The sequence below is a fragment of the Halyomorpha halys genome, unplaced genomic scaffold (assembly GCF_000696795.3).
Source record: "Halyomorpha halys isolate HHAL.00 unplaced genomic scaffold, Hhal_1.1 Scaffold1349.1, whole genome shotgun sequence".
Classification (NCBI taxonomy): domain Eukaryota; kingdom Metazoa; phylum Arthropoda; class Insecta; order Hemiptera; family Pentatomidae; genus Halyomorpha; species Halyomorpha halys.
The window spans coordinates 81,895-90,994 of NW_027114947.1; positions in this window are offsets into that span (position 1 = coordinate 81,895).

A 9,100-nucleotide genomic window follows, 5' to 3' on the forward strand; every position below is an offset into this window, starting at 1 on the left:
ATTGTACTATCCATATTATTAAATTATACTATATATTTATTATATATTATTAGTATTAATTTCGTTGTGGGCAACAGCTAGTTTTATACTAAATTTTCCTTATTTTACTACTATTTTTTAGTGTTAGTTCTTTTTTTTTTTTGCGTAATTTTTAATATTTTTCAATTATTACACGTTCACCAATTATTTGTTCAATTTGTTTCTCTTTAACTCTCCTTTCATCTCATAATAAGTGATTATACTATTATCGTTTGTTTAATTTGTAAAATATTTATATTAATTATTTAAAGTTATAAAAAATTAATTAATCGTTTATTTATATATCCTCGGTTCAATGCCTAAGTGGGATAAAAATGATTGAGAGAACTATATATGAATTGAGGCTATAGATTTTAGGTAGCAGTTAATTTTCAATTTTGATAGACCTAAATTGGTCCATTCTTGTTTTATTATTTATTAATTTTTATTTAATAACTTAACATATTCAATTAGTACTTTGTTACATTCGGAGAGAATCGAAAACCAGGGAAAACCACAACTAAAATAGCAAATTTGCAGGTACATAACTTTTGCTTTGAATATTAGATTGATAATAATAATATATTACCTTATTTAATATATATTTATTTGTTATTATTTCAGCTTGATTCAATTTTTTTTTATTCTATTAAATTTTACTTTAAAATAATTTTCAGGTTTTCTTGGTATTTTGTTTAGTAAATTGCTAATATATTTTGTTATCCAGTCAGCGCGTGATACGCATACTCTAAGTACTACAAAATCAGATTCAAACTATGATTGGGTAGGTCTCCCCCTTAGCTCTTCAAATCCTCTACTATAAGTGATAAGGGTTGCCAGAGTTCAATCCGACCACACTAGATTTGATGCATGATTTGGCGGAGATACCTAGCAAGATTAGAGAAGGTAGAACGCGATGTGAGTTATGCCGTGTGATTAGCGGATGATGGGGAGGGCGAGGTATACATTACCCACCTGGGCTTTTGTATGAATCTCATTACCCGCTGGGATTAGGCTATTTCCAAGGCCTTCTCTTAGCCAAAATCCGATATCTCAAAGGCTATCCAATTATTTTTCTTTTCCCGTTGTTCCTATAAGATTCATCCTCTACTGGTATTTTACATATTGACGAGTTTTGAAAAAGGTCCAACATGCTTATTTTTTTCATGTCATACGGTATACGGTTCGGTTATGTTTTTTCTATGGATATTAAAGGATTCTGTTTTTTTTTTTTTTCGAAAGCAGTTCAGAAGACTTATTTTTATTCAGTTTAATTATTTAATATTAAGTTTAATACTGCTATAAACATTTATACACTTCCTAAATCAGTAGTAATAGAGAAATATTTTTATTTACAATACAAAAAAAAATAGTATTTGATGCCATATTTTAGCTTAAAAATAGTCATAACTTAATTTCATTGTATTTTAATGATAAAAATAACAACTTACATAGTAAAATAAAAATTATGTACATTTTAATTTTAATACTTACGCAGAATTATTCATGGGTATTTAATTTCATGTTTTCATAAATAATTCAGAAATAAATGAAATTTTAATGTTTTAATTCTCCAGAATCAAAATGAGTGAAAGCTAATTTATTTATTATATTTGTTATTGAATTACGTGCTGTTTCAAACCTTTTTATTATTTTTTTTAACTGATGGTTAAGCCAGCTTCAAAATCTATTCCATTAAAATATTTTAAGTATGGAAAATTTGCCAGGTGTCCTACTAAATTCGGAAAGCTTCCAAGCTTCATACCTTCTATTCACAAAACAACCAAAATACACCTGAAATAGCATCTATCCTTTCCTCCTTCCTTAGTGATCTTCAAGAGACAATCAAGCCTCTTATCTCACTCCTAACCAGACTCCTTACAGAAATCCCGTTCAATTTACCCAGATGAACATAAGCTACTTAAATATACTTTTATGGAATGCAAATTGACTACATAACCACCGAGACGAACTTGACACATTCCTCCATGAACATTTCACCCGACATAGCACTGCTGACTGAAACCTACTTCACAAAGCATTCTTACTTCTACATAAGTGACTACATTACATATAGAACAGATCACCCTGACAACACAACCCACGCAGGTTCTTGTATCCTTATTCATAAATCTTTTCCTCACTTCCTTATTCCTTTCACTCCGTCTGATATTATTCAATCAACAACCATTAGCTTATCCTCTCGCCCGTTTAACATTACACTTTCAGCTGTATACTGATTGGGTGTATGTTTGGTGAACACCTCTTCAAAACATTTAACCTCTATCTTGATATCCTTAATCCAACCCATCTTGAACTTGTTAAAGCAGAGATTACAATTCCACTCGAAATGATCCTTCCTTCTAAAGCCTTTCATCCACCAATTACCTTCTAAAAAAGCTCCTGGCCACGATCCACCTATTTCCCTGACCCTTGGAAAATGTCTATAATAAAAATGTTTCCAAAACTCTCCAAGCCACTTGAATATCTATCTTCTTACCGTCCTATTTCACTCTTGGCCATTAGGGCCAAAATCCTAGAAAAACTCTTATTAAAACGCCTCTATCCAATCCTTGACTCAAATCATGTTATTCCTGACCACCAGTTTAAATGTAGAACATCTCGTTCTACTATACAACAGAGTCATCAAGTGGTTGATGTCATATCTTCCACATTGGAGCGCGGTATGTACAGAAAAGGACTCTTCATCGATATTGAACAAGCTTTTGATCGAGTCTGGCATCCAGGTCTGCTCTATAAACTTCGTCAATTCCTATCCCTACATATGTCTTTATAATCCGCTCCTACCTTACTGATAGAACCTGGAAGTAAATCAGAACCTAGCCTACCCATCTCTTTTTTCTCATTCCGCTGGTGTTTCTCAAGGTAGTATCTTAGGTCCCATTCTTTATACGGTTTATACAGCTGACATCCCAACCCACCCTAACAGAGTCCTAATAACATACGCTGACGACACATGTATACTGTCTGTAAACAACGACCCAACTAATGCATCACAAACACTACAGACACACATAACATCTATTGAAGAATGGTGTCAAAACTGGAGAATCAAAATAAATCCTGATAAATCCTTTACTCTCCGTCGTAAACCTCTACCCTCCTGTCCTACAGTATCCTTTCTAAATACTCCACTAACGCCTGTTGAACAGATTCGATACTTGGGACTCCATCTTAACAAGAGACTTACTTGGAATCCACACACAAGACTGAAACGACAAGAAACTGCTCGTAGATTCCGATTGCCACAACACACAACACAGACAAACGCTCTAAACTTCATTCACCCATTCACTACAAAAAATTAGTATACACTACGATAATCAGACCAATTTGGACATACTGAATTGAGCTCTAGGGCTCCACCAACCATCAAATTCTTCCCGCATCCAATCCTTACAATCCAAAATCCTACGAAAATCCTTGATGCTCCTTATTACGTAACAAACAAACTCATCTACAAAGACCTTAACATCCCATTCGTTGCAGATTTGGCCAAAAACAGATATGCGTCTTTATTCCAAACTCCTTACCCTTCCTAACCCATTAATTCTTAATCTCTAATCCTTAACAATCCCTGATAATCCTCCGAGGCGTCTGAAGAGAAGATGGCCACGGGACCTTCTAATTTAGATTAATGCTTGAAGTACCATCAATGGGTGGTTCCTTCCCAAGATTTTCAAGTGTATATGAAACATAAAACATATTTACTTATTGTACTTATTGTTTGTACAGTTGTAAATCTCATTAAAAAAAAATCAGCAATAATTCATGAGAAATTCAAGATTACTCCACCTTATTTAGTGATAAGGTAAATTATTTAGACAGTTTACTCTAAGATGTGAATAATACACAACACATTTCCAGGAACCCTTGAGTAGCTAAGCTTCCTCTGAATTCTCAGAAACCCCTCATTTTCTATTACAGATTCCAATAAACCAGAACTACAGTATCCTTCAGAGTTGATTATCAGTTGATAAAATAAAACACTTTCAAATTCGAGCATTTGAACTATTTATTTTTTTATTTCATTGTTTTTTTTTAATTTATACTAAAGTTTATCCTATTATTTATTTTATAATTTTCTTAATTTAATGAAGTGCATTTTTCGATAGTAAAATTTCTATATTTATTTGGTTTATTATAATATAAACTTGACCCGAAATGCAAGACTATATTAAATAATATGATTCTTTTTTTTTTATTTAGTTAGTTCCTAAATATACAATTTAATTCAATTGTATTAATTTTAGTATGGTTTAGCGACATAAACTAAAAAATTATATACGATTACCCTTACGTCCGTAGCAAGTATCTTAATTTAACTACAGTGAATGGATGCTAAAACGAAATCTGAACTTTGAGCAAAAACAGGATGAAACAAAACCTAAATCGTCCATTTTCTGATAGGATCAAATACTTAAAACCTTTGTTCCGTTTCAAACCGATGATTAAACTAGTTTTGTTAGTTCCAATTAGAATCTACACCTATGCTTACATTTTTAGATAAATGATTTCGCCAGTCCAACTACCGATTATGAGTCTTGGAAATGACAGGTCTTTATATAAACCTAATAGAAAAAATATTACACAAACTAAAATATCCAATAATAATCAATAACATTAAATTAAATATAAGTTAGTTTGAAATATAAAAACCAACATTAAATTGTAGTTAGACTTAATAGGTTTTGATATCCCAATGTTCTAAAGGGTTGAATAGTATGGTTTAAAAATCTAAGTTATTAAAATATAAATCATTTATTTTATGATTGTGGGCCATTTAATTCATGAAACTTGAGTTTCCGAATATTAATACGCCTGCATCTTGTATATGCTTTTTTATTCCGCCAGTCAACAACACTATCTACAGAGATGAAACGAGGGAATAAGTACTTTAGAAAATTATTTATAAGATTACAGCACATTCTTAGCACACGTGTCAGATCATCGATATTTTCAAAGGTCTACCGAACTTTATTTAAACTTCTCTAAAACTAAGTTCTATTCAGTTTTCTTACGCTCTGGGCTATGTTGAATTGAACAAATTTCCAACAGAGAGTGGGAGCCCGGTTCAACACCTGCAAGACATAAGCATCAAGGTTGTACAAAAAATGAACTGTTCGGAACAACAACAGTTTTGAACTCAATTAAATGCAACTAGAATCGCAACAAGTGCTGGATTCCATTTATAACTGAACGAAATTCCAATATTGAAATTCTTCGAATTGAAACAACGAGTTTGCTTCAATTTCGTTCATTACACAATAGAATGTATGAATATAACAACTTCAACGAAAAAAGGTATAAATAAAATGTTCGGAGAAATTTTAAAATAATGCAAAGGACAAAAACAAAAGGTGATATACAATTATTAGAGGATATAAAGAACTTGGAAAGTATCTTTTTATTTTTGTGTAATATTACATTCTGTCTTATATTTATAGACAATAATATAGAGATCATTGACGCCATATTTACAAATAAATAAATTCAAATATAATAAAATAAGCAATAGAAGTAAAACGAAATAAATTAATCTTTTGTGAAACAACATCTTAAACAGATCGAAAGTATTCAACGCTCATTTATAAACATATTAATCACAGATGTTGCAAAAAATGTAGAGAAGAAACTAATATGAATAACCCGGAGAATTAAACTCCTAAGACATTTCATAAAAGACCTTTCAAAAACTTTTTGAATGATAATAAAAAAAAAACGTGTAGAGTTATTGAAAATTAGAGATTACTAGCGTTTTTGTAGATTCCGCAATCTTAAACCATGTAGTTTGCAACGCCTCTATAAACACAATAACATCACATATTGTAAATTAATGTTTATTGTAATATGAATTACTTATGTCATAATACGGTTCCACAAAGTAAAAAAGAAAACTTTACCTTGATAATAAGTATATCATAACTAACAAGATACGATTTCCTTCTGATTTTCCTCAATTGAATAATGGATCAGTCACTTTCCCATTACTTACCTGAAAAAAACAAACAAAAATTTGATTTAGACACATACACTAAGCGTGATATATAAGTTACGGTATGAGTCAGCTGTTATTTCGATGTCAGCTGACTGAGGGAATCAGCTGATCGAGGGTATATAAGAGATGGAACGAACGCAATAAAGTTAGTGTTTTACAGCAGTACAAGCGAGTTAGATCTTATTCCTTCTTCTCTTTTTTTTGACATTTTGCTTTCGCCAATACTTAACTTATAATATGTATTATAATTCTTAGTAGTTGAGAAGTTAATGGGTTTAAGTGATCATTATGAGAATGAAAAGTGTTTTTTTTGCTAGCTCCATGTACCCGAACTAAATTTACACAGCAGGATTATGAATATAGCGAAATTATTTGCTAATTATCAAGGCCCTTGAAAAGAAAAGAAGAACAGACGCTCAACTCCTGGGAGAGAAATGTATTGAGAAGGATATAGGGAGAAGTCTCGGAGAATGGAGTTTGGAGAGGAAGAAGGAATGAGGAACTGTTAAATCTATTTGGGGAACCCAGTACTGTTTAGTGCTTTAGTCAATAGAGCAAGAATAAGATGATTAGGACACGTTGAGAGGAAACACGATGAAAAATAGTTTATGGTAAACCAGATGGAAAACGGAGAAGAGGACGTCCCGGGATCAGATTGGTTGGATGGGATGTGGAGGAGGATTTGAAGCTCTTGAAGGTTGGCAGATGGAAGGAGAAAGCAAGAGACCGTGTAGATTGGTAGGCTGTGGTGGAGGAGGATTTGAAGCTCTTGAAGGTTGGCAGATGGAAGGAGAAAGCAAGAGACCGTGTAGATTGGTTGGCTTTTCTGGAGAAGGTCCGAGTTCTTGCAGGACTGTAGTGCCATAATGATAATAATAATAATCAAGTATTAACCCCTTAGTTTCTCATAAAATCAATTTTTATATCAGATTGATTTATCCATAACGTCATTTTAACCCTTCCGAACTTGGCACAATCATGGATATGTGAATATGTATGTAAACAATTCAATCCACAAACTCTATTAATATTATTTTAATATACTGTAATGTTATATTTATTAAATGCTAACAACACTACGTGTTTTAAAAGATAAATTTATATACAATAGATTATGCTATTCTATAAATGATAAAAACATACTAGAAAATTTCAAAAAAAAAATTTTCTATAATAAAAAATGTTTTAGGCATTAAACAAAAACTATACATAACAAACATTATTTTATTATTCTTATATAATTTTTTCGATGCCTTGTTCCTCTAAATTTTTTATCTAAGTTTTCTAGCTTTCCAACCTTCGTTCTAAAATCTTAATAATTAAGTTTAAAAATATTTAAAGTTTGATCAGAATCGTAAAATTTGTTCACGATTTTGATTTTCTATTATTCTTTCAATATAGAACAACTTTTAAAATATTGATTTCATTATTGTTGGAGTAGTATCAATCACTTCAGAAAAATATAAATCGTGACAAATGAGATTTAACTAATTTCGAGGTGATTATTTCCCTTATTATTATTAATTTGAAGTAATCTCTCCCTCATTTTGGATATTCCATCGGTTCTTGTTTCCTGAAATTTAGACCGACTGTGCAAATCTCGGTTTTCTCTACCAAATGTTCATTAATGTACACGGTTTTTTCTTTTTTTTTTATCAAATGTTTTCCTAATTTTGTCAGTTCCGGCTACTGTGAACCTTCAATTCCAACCTGTCGTGCATGTATGGTATTACACCGCGCCTTCTTCCACTGTATCATTATATAAACAATATTTTTAATTATAAATTATAGAGTTGTCATTGTTTATCAATTTTAATCCTAAAGAAATGCCATAAGGATGAATTTTAGATTTAGTTATTTAGTTTCTTTGAAATTATTCCAACTTCAAACCTGATCAGGGTCGAGAGATTTCAAGCAGAATTACTAATTATATGATATTATTGTATAATATTAATATATAAATCAATACATAATATTGTGATATTATATAATAATATTTTTTTCTTTTAACTTTAGAATATGTAATTTTAAATTATGCCTGAAGGTTTTTTGATTTCGTATATATATTTTACCTCATTATGTACTTTTAAAGAAAAATAATAATGGAGGAAGGGTGAAGAGGAGAGAGTATGAGGTGTAAGAGTGAGATAGTGTGAGTGAGGTTGTGGAGGGGGAAGAGAGAGAGAGTATGGAGGGGGGTAGGCTGCTTATTAGAGAGGCATGAACTATGTAGGGCCGGGTGTAGAACAATAAGACTAATTTATTGCCGGGGTTGTGGTCACCTGTGCCGCTACATATTGGCAAGTAATTACTCACTTGGTTAGTTCTCATCGATCCCTCACTACCTCCCCTGTCTTGAGTTATAGATAGCTTTCCTTTCTCCTTTATTCGCTAATTCACACCAGCTTCACTATAGGGGAACCTCTATATAATTTTATATCTAGCCGATAATAAATTGCTTTCCTAACATCAATCCTTTAATGCGTGTGCCCTCTCATACTGGATGAAAATTTTACCGTGTTGATACAATGGATATCAGTCCTTAGCAATTAGGAATGTCAATTAGAACATGCTAAAATCATTTTTCCCACCAAAACAATCGATAGGCCAAATATGGTCAGACCTTGCATAAAAATCTATCAGACACCAAAAATATTAAGGGCATAAAATATCTTTCAACTTTTGTCACATTTTTTATTTTCATTATCAAGTATAAGAGCAAAAACGTCTTTGGAGCTATTTTTATTCATTAAAAAAAGATTAAGTGAAAAAACATGCTATAATCCGTAGGAAACATAAACATATAGTGATTTTGGATTTTAAGTTGTAAGGCTTTTAGAGGACAATGTGTGTTTTAGGGTTAACTTTTCTCATTGATGGTGATACTCTATGGCAGGGGATGTGGCCAGCTGTAACTATTTAACCATAGACCACCAGTCAATAATGAGATTATTGATCTGTTATTACTTACTTATATTATTATTGTTATTTTATATTGTTTATTAACAATATAAAATAAAATGTAAGTAAATCCATCATTTTATTTCCATATTACGCATAGTA